The sequence below is a fragment of the Crinia signifera genome, chromosome 1, assembly GCF_055691185.1.
Source record: "Crinia signifera chromosome 1, ASM5569118v1, whole genome shotgun sequence".
NCBI lineage: Eukaryota > Metazoa > Chordata > Amphibia > Anura > Myobatrachidae > Crinia > Crinia signifera.
The window spans coordinates 58,520,819-58,534,352 of record NC_139217.1 but is presented as its reverse complement, the minus strand read 5'-3'; the positions used below and the strand labels follow the sequence as shown (position 1 = coordinate 58,534,352).

At 42.3% G+C, this 13,534-nt stretch overlaps 1 protein-coding gene across 1 annotated transcript in view; it reads left to right on the top strand.

The window, feature by feature from the left end:
- Nucleotides 1-2,715: 2,715 nt before the first annotated feature.
- Nucleotides 2,716-13,534, top strand: part of SLC2A9 (solute carrier family 2 member 9) — a 278,105-nt gene continuing 267,286 nt past the window's right edge. The window contains exon 1 of the mRNA XM_083157786.1: nt 2,716-2,831. The gene's annotated coding sequence lies outside the window, so the exon portion shown is untranslated. The remainder of the gene's footprint in view (nt 2,832-13,534) is intronic.

Sequence of the window (13,534 nt, the reverse complement as noted above, 5' to 3'; positions counted from 1 at the left end):
TTGGGGTGCTTTTTCTCCTTCATACCTTCTGAAAATGAAAAATTTTGAGCCAGAACTGCATTTTTGTGTAAAAAAATTTAATTTTTCATTTTCACTGCCCAGTTGTATCAAAATTGGTGAAACCCCTGGGGGTTTGAAATGTACACTATACCCCTAGATGAATTCCCTGAGGGGTGTAGTTTGCAAAATGGGGTCACTTGTGGGGGGGTTCCACTGTATTGGTGCTTGGGGGGTCTTGCTAATGCAACATAGCACCCACCAACATTCCACCAGAATCTGAGCTGCAAAATCCAAAAATCACTCCTTCCTTTCTGAGTCCTGCCATGCACCCAAATGGTATTTTTTGGTCACATGTGAGGCATTGCCGTACTCGGGAGAAATTGGGGCACAGATTGTGGGGTGCTTTTTCTCCTTCATACCTTCTGAAAATGAAAAATTTTGAGCCAGAACTGCATTTTTGTGTAAAAAATTTAATTTTTCATTTTCACTGCCCAGTTGTACCACAATTGGTGAAACCCCTGGGGGTTTGAAATGTACACTATACCCCTAGATGAATTCCCTGAGGGGTGTAGTTTGCAAAATGGGGTCACTTGTGGGGGGGTTCCTAAATTTTAGCATCTTATGGTGCCTAGAAACCTACATGGTGCCTAAAAAATAATCTCATAAAAAGGAGGCTCCAAAATCAAGTAGGTGCTCCTTCTATTATGAAGCCTGTGGTTTGGTCAACGTGCACACTAGGGCCACATATAGGATATTTATGAAAACAAAAGAATTGGGGGAATCAATTTTTAGTCACATTTCTCTAGTAAAATGTACTAATGCAAAATGTATTAAAATTGCAAATCTGCAAAAAAAATGAAATTTTGAAATTTCACCTACACTTTGTTTTAATTCCTGTGAAACACCTAAAGGGTTAACAAACTTCCAAAATGCTGTTTTGAATACTGTGAGGGGTGCAGTTTTTGAAATGGTATCATTTATGGGGGTGTCTCACATACAAGTCCCTCAAAGTCACATCAGAACTGAACTGGTCCCTAAAAAAATCAGTGTTTGAAATTTTCTTGAAAATTTGAGAATTTGCTATTCATATTGTAAGCCTCCTAGTGTCCAAAAAAATTAAAAGGAAGTTGAAATAATGATGGAAACATAAAGTAGACATATGGTCTATGTTAGTTATTAACTATTTTGAGTGGTATGATTATTTGTCTCACAAGCAGAAAATTTAACATTTTGCAAATTGCTAAATTTTCCATTTTTTTACGACATTTTGGTATTTTTCACAAAAAAACACAGACTGTATCGACCCAAATTTACCACTAATTTGAAGTACAATGTGTCACGAAAAAACAATCTCAAAATCACTGGGATAAGTAAAAGCAAAAAAAGTTATCCCCACTTAAGTGATACATGTCAGATTTGAAAAAAAGGGCTCTGTCAGGAACGCAAAAACTGGCTCTGTCAGGAAGGGGTTAAAAAACATAAATTCATCAATTAAAAAAGATTTCATATACAAACATGACATACAACATACAACATGTAATAATTGCTATCTTATGCAAAGCTGGGTATGGTTTTAAAAGTCTGTGTAGACAGAGGCTTAAGTTGGAAAATGAGTGTTCATTATAACACAGAGGCTTTTTTCATCATTATAGAGGCTATTATAGTTACCAGTCCATATGGCCGTGTGCTTTGAATGCAATCTTTGCAAGATTAGCTGTAAGATCACAACTGGACTTCCTCCCTTTGGGCCAGATTCTCTAAGCTTCAAAAGTGATAAAATGGAGAGTGATAAAGAGCCAGCCAATCAGCTCCTGTCTGACATTTTTCAAACACAGTCTGTGACATGGCAGGTAGAAGCTGATTGGCTGGCTGTTTATCACTCTCCATTTTATCACTTTTGAAACATAGAGAATCTGGCCCTTTATCTGAGCCGAGTTGGAATTATTTGTAATCCTTATGGATGGTCTACCTCTTTGCAGAGGGACCGGCTCCAGGTGGTGTCCGTCCAGTTGGTGAATCTGCTTGTATAATGAATTTTAGGGCTGAATACCACTGCAGCAGCGGCACTGGGCTGTTTTCCGGGCTTGACGCTTGGCTCCCAATACGCGTTTCTCCGCCTAATGTTATCTCAGCGGCTTCATCAGCTGGGTCCGCTGAGATAACATTAGGCGGAGAAACGTGTATTGGGAGCCAAGCGTCAAGCCCGGAAAACAGCCCAGTGCCGCTGCTGCAGTGGTATTCAGCCCTAAAATTCATTATACAAGCAGATTCACCAACTGGACGGACACCACCTGGAGCCGGTCCCTCTGCAAAGAGGTAGACCATCCATAAGGATTACAAATAATTCCAACTCGGCTCAGATAAAGGGAGGAAGTCCAGTTGTGATCTTACAGCTAATCTTGCAAAGATTGCATTCAAAGCACACGGCCATATGGACTGGTAACTATAATAGCCTCTATAATGATGAAAAAAGCCTCTGTGTTATAATGAACACTCATTTTCCAACTTAAGCCTCTGTCTACACAGACTTTTAAAACCATACCCAGCTTTGCATAAGATAGCAATTATTACATGTTGTATGTCATGTTTGTATATGCAATCTTTTTTAATTGATGAATTTATGTTTTTTAATAAATATATACTTCCTCCCTAATCAAGTTGGTACAATAGCTTGCATTCAATAACTAATTAAGGTTCTGTATGCAATAACGACTAAATGATATTATCCATGAGCATGTGATGCATGCTTTGTAAATGATAAGATAGTGGAGTTTGGCCCCTTCTAGTGATTTCACTCCTGTACTAAGAAGGAGCTGGAGCTCTGTGTTGTGGTGAGTACATAGCTGCTATAGAACCTTATCACATACTGTATACATCGTAAAAATATATAATGTTTAAAAGGAAATCCATCATGGTCGATAGAGCTACATTTTTAAATCTAAACTGTTAATTATTATTAGATCTGTTGTAGTTTTTTTTTTTCTCTTCTAGTTGAAGTTGTTATACAGTACTAGAAGCTGTAGATTTTAAATGTTCTCCAAATTTAAGGGGTGTACACACTGTGACATTTTGACTAATTTACAATTTTGACTAAGCAATTTTGGGAGAGATTTTGGCTAGATGCACTGGAGATTTTGACTAAGCAATTTTGTCTAAGCAATGATAGTCTATAGCTGCCGATACACGTTGCGGTTATCGCATGTGTTTTGTACTTTTAAAGTATGTGTTTTAAAGTACAAAACGCATCGCATGTGCGACAATCGCTCCGTGTACCTGAGGGGATGCGATGCGATGCGCATTCCCGCAGGTACAATATTGTAAAGCACAAAAAGTATCTGCAGGCAGTACTTTTTGTGCTTCATTTCATTGTATCGCATCAGTACAGGAGTACATGCGATGCGATGTCCATTAGTACCTATTAACTTTAAAAAAAAAAGTGGCTAAAATCGCATCGCATCGCACCCGCAAAGTACAGTACATCACATCACATCGCATCCCTCTACAAGTGCCAAAATCGCACGGCACAAATAAAGTACAAAAGGCACAGCACACATATCGGTGCGTGTATGGGCACCTTCTGATCTACTAAAAATTGCCTTGCCCGCACAGTCAATCAATGCTAAGCAATTTCTGCTAGACAATATTGACTAAGCAGGAGAGATTTTGGCTAACCTTCTAGGAGATTTTGACTATCTAGTCAAAATCTCCTGTTAAACGTTCTCCGTGTATAGACCCCTTTACACTGGTTTCCTCTGAGTGATCTGATTTCCTCCCACCGTCCAGAGCCTTGTAGTTAAATGTATTATGCTTCCAGCATACCAATGTTTAAGGGCCAGTGTCGGAGTGGCCCACAGGGGAACCCACATTGGTCCCTACTTCCTGTGGGGCCCTACCTCCTTTGACCCACTCCATCCTCTGCTAATTTCACTCCCAATCTCTGCTAATTGCCTTAAAAATTCCCTACAACACAGGTAGTGGCTATTCAATTATAAATCCTTCTTCCTGTGCTGAAAAATTGAGAGTCAGGATAAATACACATTTATATCATTATCTTGTGTCTGGCATTTTCTCATTTGTCTGTACCCCAGTTTCCCATGTCTGTCTCCCTTTTCCCCCAATCTTTGTGTGTCTCTCTCCTCTCTCTGACACCCCCTATCTCCCTCTCCCACCCTTTTCTCTCATAACACACAGGTGTCATAACTTACAAGATGTAATGATCCCAGGGCTGTAATTATTTATTGTATCATATGGCACTTCAGCGGGAATGTGGGTGATGTCCCTGATACAGAGCAGGATTAAATTAGGTACTGTACAAGTCCACCTCCCTCAAGTCACCCCGGAGAGGGCACACCACTGTAGTGTACAGTCCCTTTGTGGGGTTAGCCCAAACGAACTGTGTAGGCAGGCTGAAGGGCGAGTAGAGGCTTTAAGTGCCTTGAGCCAAGACCAATCCAGGGCAGTAGCAGCTGCGGATTATGTGTGGTACAGCAGACAGGGGTGTGTTCAGCTGCTGTATTATGGGTCACGTTGATTTGGTACTTGGGTGGGAAGGTGGTGTGGGTAGGTGGCAAGGCTCATTTGATGGGGTGTGTTGGTTTTTGGCAGGCTTTGCAGGTTTGGGAGCCATAAGTGCCACTTGTAGCCAGGGGGAAGGGGACATCCCTGCAGCTTTATACTGAGTTTTGCTAGTGTGCAGGAATCCATAACTACGTCAGAGGTGTGTTAAGATAATATGAAGAAGCTAGATGACCTTTGCACTTAATATCAGCACTTGGCATGTAATGATGCAGCAATCCACTCTGCAACATTAGCAGATACTGTTCCAAGCAAATACCATAGTTTTTGCAACAGGTGTTTTTATTTCTCATACAATGAGTGGAGTGGGGAGGGAGATATTCCAGTGGGATGCTCAATGTAGTCATTTTCCTCCCACACGACTCACTGGCATCTTGCCCAGCACAGGTGAGATTCAGGTAAAGTAAGAAATCTAGAACCACGACAGCTGGGGATGAATAGATTTGCAGCTCACAATCTGTCATATTCAGTTATTTTTAAATTAATTGATGTATATATCTCTATTTTAATATGAATACAGTGTTTTTTCCACTTTGAGTGATTTCTGATGGAACTGAAATATTCACAACCCATCCACTTGTGCAGGAGAATGCAGGAGAAAATCTGAAAAATAAAATCAGATTTTTTTTTTTCACTTGCAGAATTTCTGTAGATTTTTATAACCTAGTTAGTTGTGGATGGTTCGTCATAAATGTAATATAGTGAAGTATGTATCAATTATGCCATATCGGAAGGAACAGTTTAATACATCAATCATATAAAACATACAAGCAGGTAATAAAAACTTGGTTAAAAACTCCAGACGCTGGATGGATCATAGGGACAATTACCATATAAAGTATCAGAACTGGGTTTTAAGTAGCTCATGCGCTCAGTATCACAGTATAATCACCAGTCCGGTGCCCGGGTGACTGGTCTGGCGACAGCTGCGACTGGTCCAAAAGTTCCTATGTCCTCCGTCTCTGGTCCACGTGCCACACAATCTGCCCACCTTGACAAAGACCCCATGCGAGACGGTCGAAACACGTTGGCGGTTTGTGTGGCACGTGGACCAGAGACGGAGGACATAGGAACTTTTGGACCAGTCGCAGCTGTCGCCAGACCAGTCACCCGGGCACCGGACTGGTGATTATACTGTGATACTGAGCGCATGAGCTGCTTAAAACCCAGTTCTGATACTTTATATGGTAATTGTCCCTATGATCCATCCAGTGTCTGTCGTTTTTATCCAAGTTTTTATTACCTGCTTGTATGTTTTATATGGTTGATGTATTAAACTGGCTTCACTATTCCGAGCCTTCCTTCTCTTTCACATATGTTGGAGAGATACATCTATTGAAAAATGACTGAGAGGTGTTGTGAATATTAAGGAGGACCCATACCCATTGTTTATGGAAGTATAATTTATTATTGTTTTTCTCCTATTACCACTTTTTAATAAGGTTGCTAAATACAATCTTTATTCCACCTGTGGCGCCGCTTGGGGTTACTATCTTTTCTATCATATACTGTTACATGGCTTCAGCACAATTAGGGGCCAAAGACTGCTTGCGTTTCATGGCGGGGAAGGGGCTCTTGCTCAGTATGGACATGTGCCATAGCCAGTGTCTGTGGGGTCTAGGTACTAAGCCGTTTTAGAGAGATAAAGTGGATATAGATAAAGCACCAACCAACCAGCTCCTAACTGTCAGATTTTAAACAGCATGTCACATGGAAGTTAGGGGCCGATTAGCTGGAAATTTATCTTGGGGCAACATCAATGGTGTAATGGTTAGCATTACTGCCTCACAGCGCTGAGGTCATGGGTTCAATTCCCACCATGGCCCAAACTGTGCAGAGTTTGTATATTCTCCCTGCTGCTTGAGTGGGTTTCCTCCGGGTACTCCGGTTTCCTCTCACAATCCAAAAATATACTGGTAGGCTAATTGGCTTCCAACAAAATTAACGCAATAGTGAATGTCTGTGTGTGCGTGTGCATGTGGTAGGGAACATAGATTGTAAGCTCCACCGGGGCAGGGACTGATGTGAGTGTTCAACTATTCTCTGTAAAGCGCTGCGGAATATGTGTGCTCTATAAAGGAACTGGTAATAATAAAATTTAAAAAATAAATCTCTTTCCAAGGCTCGGTACATAGACCATACTTGACTAGCCACTCAGAATGATCGGGTGGCTCATTAAAATCGGGTCCCCCTCCCGGCCCTTCATGAAGGTGGGCAAGTCTCCCTTATCGCTCCTGGTTTTGCAGGTCCGCAGGGAGGAGGCGGGACTAAAATGATGCAAACCGTGTCAGTTTGCGCCATTTTAGCCCCTCCCCCAATCCACAGACCCACAAATTGCTGTGGTTGATTGTCATGGGGGCGGGGCTTGGTGATGTCAGCCTCGTCCAGCCCCCCTAACATGTAATATCTGGCCTCCTCTCCAGGATTCACCTGGAGTGAAAAAAAGTAGGCAGGTATGATATAGACCCTTGTGTCTTTGAGTGCAGATTTAATGGCAACATCAGCGGTCCTGAACAACCAGTGTGTTGTCCTAATGTCTGATGGTCACAATGCTGTGACAGTATTGATCTAAAGGTGCATCTTCGAACACAGCCAGTGGATCTGAGACACCGGCAGTATTTGCATTGTGCACTCAGATCTGCTTCTATAGGAGACACAGCACCAGACCAGGACCCCTGAATCAGGCCCTCTGTGTTGAATATACAAAGTGTGTTCATATAACATATCAGATATTACATATACAACTTTTCAGTTACTACGGTCACTTTTTTTTTTTGTAGAACAAACTTTTCCAGCCTACGTGGAAGGCACTCAGAAGTTTTTGCAGTAATACCAGATAAATCCGCAATATTATCCTCGGAAACATTGAATTAGAACCTACTAATTAAGTTCTCATGTTTATAAATCAAACGTATTATGCTCTTTCAAGAATACAGAACTAATTAATTAGCAATCCTTTTTTGAAGTACATTGGCCGCTCAGCTACTCATTACTTCTGTATTATTTTTAGACTTGGATATTGTTCTCACGTGATCCGGCTCACATTAAACAGACTCAATAAGAAGTGTATAATAGAAGTGTATAATAGAACAATATTAGGTACTTGTTTCCTAGCACGGCGCCCGTCGGGTTGATCGCATGCCTTAAGTTTAAAGTACTTAAGGCATGCGATCAACCCGGTGGACCCGATTTTATGTCAATCACCAGTGTATTTGCCGGTGAAAGACAAAATCGCGTTGATCGGGTCCATCGCGGGCCATTATAATGTGCCACGACGCGATAAACATGATTTTCCCAAAGAGAATAATGTTCAATTAGAAAATCGCGTTGATCGGGTCCATCGCGATCGGGTCCCTGATATAGACACAGGGGTCTATATCATACCTGCCTACATTATAATGGGCCGCGACGCGATGAACCCGATTTTCCCATAGAGAATAATGTTAAATTATTTTTAAAGTGAAAATCGGGTTGATCAACCCGGTTTTACATAGGGAACAATGGGAAATGGGCCATTATGGCCAATTTCTCATTGAATAGGGTTAGAAAGTATGGTTAATGTCCCCCCATTGTTAACACCACCCCACTATTGACGCCAACCAGAAGCGTGGCGAGCACAGCGAGCCTGCGAGGGGCGGCGGTACGTGTCCTCCGACCTTTTCATACCCCCACTATCCACGTCGGCGTGGAGTTGATTCTATATAGTGTGGCGAGCCACCGAGCCCGAAGCGTGGCGAGCGGACGCGTATACCTGTGAAGTTATGCGCGTCCCCTCGCGGGGCTCGCGGCGCACGCCACGCTTCGGGCACGGTGGCTTGCTGCGCTCGCCACACTATATAAAGTCGACTCCACGCCGACGTGGATAGTGGGGGTATGAAAAGGTCGGAGGACACGTACCGCTGCCCCTCGCGGGCTCGCTGCGCTCGCCACGCTTCGGGTTTGCGTCAATAGTGGGGTGGTGTTAACAATGGGGGGCCATTTCAACCATCAGGGGGGGGGGGTTTGCTATTAAAATGGGGGGTTTTGGGGCTTTTTACTTTGAAATCAATGTAAAATCGGGTCTCAGGGACCATTTTACATTGATTCCAATGTAAAAATCGAGTCGATCGCGTTGGTCGCATCACATGCGATTTGGTTGGCATGCGATGGACGCGATTTTTCCGACCCGATCAATACAATCAAAACTGGTGGCGCCGTGCTAGGAAACAAGTACCCAATATTATTACTTAAGCTGAAAAGCAGTAATAATGTGTTTTGTCTGGAACTTAGGACCAGATGCACTAAGCTTCAAAACGTGATAAAGTGGAGAGTGATTAAACAACCAGCCAATCACCTCCTACCTGTCATTTTTCAAACCCAGCCTGTAACATGACAGTTAGGAGCTGATTGGCTGGTTGTTTATCACTCTCCATTTTAGCACTTTTTGAAGCTTGATACATCTGACCCCTTACACACAGACCACATTCAACAACTTGGTCCTCAAGGACCCCTAACAGATCACCCAGCAGGTGCACAGGTGCACGGATACATTTTAAAAGATCCACAGATGGAGCTAATTATTTCACTTGTGAATCTCTGAGGAGACCTGGAAAACGTGCACCGTGTGGGGTCCTGAGGACTGATTTTAGGAAAAATTGAACTAGACCAGCCAACTCCAGTCCTCGAGAGCTACCAACAGTTCACATTTTCCAGACAACGTAGCTGCTGCACAGGTGCACTCATTACTGACTGACACATTTGAAAAGATCCACAGGTGGAACTAATTACTTCACTTGTGATTATGTGAGGAGACCTGGAAAACATGCACTTTTGGTAGCTCTCGATGACTGTAGTTGGCTACCCCAGAACTAGACAAACAGTATCTACAAAGGCACAAACAAATCAAAAGTTGTACTTTATATCTAGGGGTTTCATTATTTGAAAAAGGCAGTATTTCCTAATCATCTAATTGTCATGGTAGATGAGGAACAAAGGAAAAGTATCTAAGAGGGAAAAAATCCAAATCCGATAGACAGCTTCATTCTGATTCGACACTTATGATATATACTGTACAGTTTAACGTCTGTTTTTGTATATGCATTACATACCGTGAATATCTATATATTTATATACTGTATATGTCTACTGTCTGATTGTGTGTCTCTGAAACACTGACATCTGTTGGCAGCGAGTAAAACTACATCTGTTTTCTCTCTAAAGCTGTGTACACACGGGGGCGATAGGGGCTGAAATCGCTGGAAATATGGTCACTGGCGACCATATTGCCAGTGATGGGAGTGTGCCCCGGCGATAAATCGCCGGGTGCGCGCTCCCGTTTTCAGCCCCGTTCTAAAAGCTGGTTGCAGCTGCGACCAGCTGATTACCTCTGCGGCTCCCCCGGCAGAGGTTCCCTTTCATCAGCAACCATCTCTGGTCACTGAGGAAAAGGAGAAACTGAGCAATATATCTCCCCCGTGTGTACGGGGCTTAACACATGCCGAAACACAGAGGCAATCACAATCAAGGTAGCAGAGTAGCTTACTAGTGTGTATATATATATATATATATATATATATATATGACATTGCCATTTAATGTATTATATGTTAAATTAATTTGACATTTGTGTTCGCAACCACTGTCTAGAGCCGGCTATACAGATGGAGCCCCTCTCATTCTTGCTCGGCTCTACCCAGAACTTCCCTGCTGGCGAGAGCTGGCGGAGAGGTCGTCCATCAAACTGGGATGCGCATGCTAATCCCAGTCTCTCGGTGGCTGGGCAGTAGGACCCTGCCTATCTCCGCTTCGGGGAGATGGGCAGGGTTGTGGGGGGGGGGTCGGGTGGTGATGGGGATCGACGATGTCGGCAGGGGAGGTTGCAGACCGTGGCTGGGAGCTCTGTTGCCACGGGGTGCACGACCGTCTCATGCGCACGTGCCCCCTGGTGGGAGCTGGTGGCTGGCAGGGGCTGGCAATATAATTGCCAGCCCCTGCAAGAACCAGGCCGGCTCCATCTGTATGCGAATGCCTAAGGGCATGCATTCTTGGCAGAGGTGGAGCTACAGTAGGCGTAACGTGATTAAGGTAAAGGGGTACTACTGTATGGCGCAATATGAATAAGGGACACTTCATGTTGTGTAATGTGAATAAGGGACACTACTGTGTGAATGACGTGAATGAAGTAGCATCCATTTTGCCCTGATATCCTCCTCTCCAAGTCATAGTGGATTCAGCAGCAGCGGTGATGGCTGCGGATGCCATGCTGGACTAGACGATGAGCAGTACTGGGGACATAGTGTAAGTGGCACTTTTGAGGACATTATTTGTAATTGGCACTATTGGGGGCATTGTGTAAGGGACACTACTAGTGGTCTTGTGTAAGGGGCACTACTACTACTGGCATTATGTGCGTAAGCAGGAATACAGGGGCATTACGGTGTTTGGCATAATGTGTAAGGAGCATTATGGTGTGTGGCATAATGTGTAAGGGACATTATGTTGTGTGGCATAATGTGTAAGGGGCATTACAGTGGGTGGCATAATATGTAAGGGGCATTACTATAAGTAGGAAAAATGCAAACTAATGTAAGGGGTATGAATCAGGAGTTTTGTTTTCCTATGGTGGCCAATCTCTGGGTGTGCAGGTTGCTGAACTGGTGTATAAGGTATTTTCCTGCAAAACCATTGGCAAGATGTACTAAGCCTTGAAAAGTGATAACATGGAGAGTGATAACCAACCAATCAGCTCCTCTCATCTTTCAGACACAGCCTGTGACATGACAGTTAGGTGCTGATTGGCTGGTTGTTTATTACATTTTTTCCCTTTTTGTAAGCCTAGTACATCTGGCCCCATGTCTGTTGCAGTAAAAAAAGCCACACCTCCTTTTTGGAATGCACACATCTAAGGCACAAATGCATTCTTTGGTTTTAAACTGTCTATGGGGGTGTTGGCAATCGTCCCTGTTTGTTTTAACAAAACGACTTAGGGGGGAAGAAATCTGTTTGGCAGGAGGGGGAAAACAGAAACTTTTTTGGCTGGGGGAGGGGGTAAATTTATAGTAACCCCTCAGTGTTTGAGTACGTTTCCTATTGGTGTTCCTGGTTCCTTAAATAATTGTTAATACTAAATAAAACATAAAAATGTAAGTTAGGTCAGGTGTTCGTTTTTCTAATTGCCGTTAGTTTCTATGGGTATTATTTACTAAGATTGGATTTCTATTGAAGATGGGATGTTGCTATAGGCAACCAATCAGATTCTATCTACTGTATTATCTTCTAAAAGGTGTTCAATAAGAAGTAGATTCTGATTGGTAGCATCCCATTTTCAGTAGAAATCCCATCTTTGTAAATAAATCTATATTTTTGTGCATCTTTTGTAAGTGTTTGCTTATACTATAGGTTGCACCTTTGGCATTACTCGGTTCTTTTCGTCATATCTGGGAAAGTCTGGATTTATCTCACAGCTTTCCAAAACACGTAAGAGGCGATACCCAATTAGGTGCTGTAATACGAGTAAATCCGAACATCTCTAGTTAAAACTATTGCTGGGGTCAAAATAATTTATTCTTTCAAAACCTTAAATTGTATTTTTTTGTAATACTTAATTAAAAAATAAATATGTTTTTATGTCACAATGCTAGTCACTGCATCTTACACAGAAAATGAAATACCTGGGTGAAGCAGTTCCATCGGGAATTTCATTAAATACACGGGTCCTTTTTCTGTGTCGTAAATCCCGTGTCTCCAACCCTGGAATTGACCAGGGTCGAGGACACGGGATTTATGACCCGTGTTGACCCTTTCACATAGAAGAAATACCCGTGTTATTCAGAAAATTACCGGGTAGAAATTTTCAACCCGGTGATTTGTTCTTCTGTGTGAAGGGGGGTCAGGTTCCTCCCGGCAAAATGACACATTTGAAATGCCGTGTATATTCTGGGATTTTCAGACTTTTTTGTCTGAAAGGGGTATTAATTAACAGGTGTTTAATAAGCATTGGGTAACATTGGTCCCCTACTTACTAATAATATCTGGTGCATTTTCTGAAGCAATTTGTTCTTAGGTCCCTTTATTTACAGATGGAGTACAACTGGTTTAGATGTAACCACAGCGATAGATACCTAAACCACATGTAAATAACCCCAAACCAGGGAGTAAGGGGAGAATGGGGGGAACAGGGTGGAACTGTAATGGTGAGGTGGATCTAGTTCAACGTCCACCTTGACACTTCACAGTAATTCTAGCAGAAAATCATTACAGTTTTCAGGTGGGGTGATAAAAACCTACCACTGGCCCTGTATCTGTCTAATGAGGGAGGGAAAATAATGGCAGCGGAGAGAAACAAGTTCCACCACCTCTCCCTAACCCCTTTAAATCCTGCCCCAAAACATTAGAATTTCTATTTATTACACATCAAGCTTAGCGAAACTGGGAATATTCAGTTACACACTAGCAAAAATGCTCATTGCCTATTACTGCTGTGTCCCGCCAACAGTGAACATAAACATTTCTGTTTACGACTTCCAAAAGTCGAAATTAGAAGTGAACAACAGTGTTTACCGAACTACAGACAGTTCTGGCACAACAGCAATGCCAGTCATTTTTATTGAGTTCCAGTAGTGATAACCTCTTGCAGTATTGGTAATGTAGTAATCGTAATGCCCTTTCTCTAAATCATTAATAAGATAAGAATCTATATAGTGCCCATCTTATTGAACCTATATATCCCCATCTGACCTCTAAACTACAAGTAGTACATTGGACAATCTAATACACATTAAATAATTTAGAGAAAAACTTCACTGTAAAATGTCAACATGTTTTGTTTTTGTTTTTAAATGAGAAAACAACTGGATGCGATTTTCAATGTGCAATTTTTTAAACAGGTAAAAACATGCAAAATTTACCGCAATTTCCACGTTATTTCTTGCGCAAATTTTTGGAAATGTGTGAATTTGCCTGTTTTTGACCAACCACATGT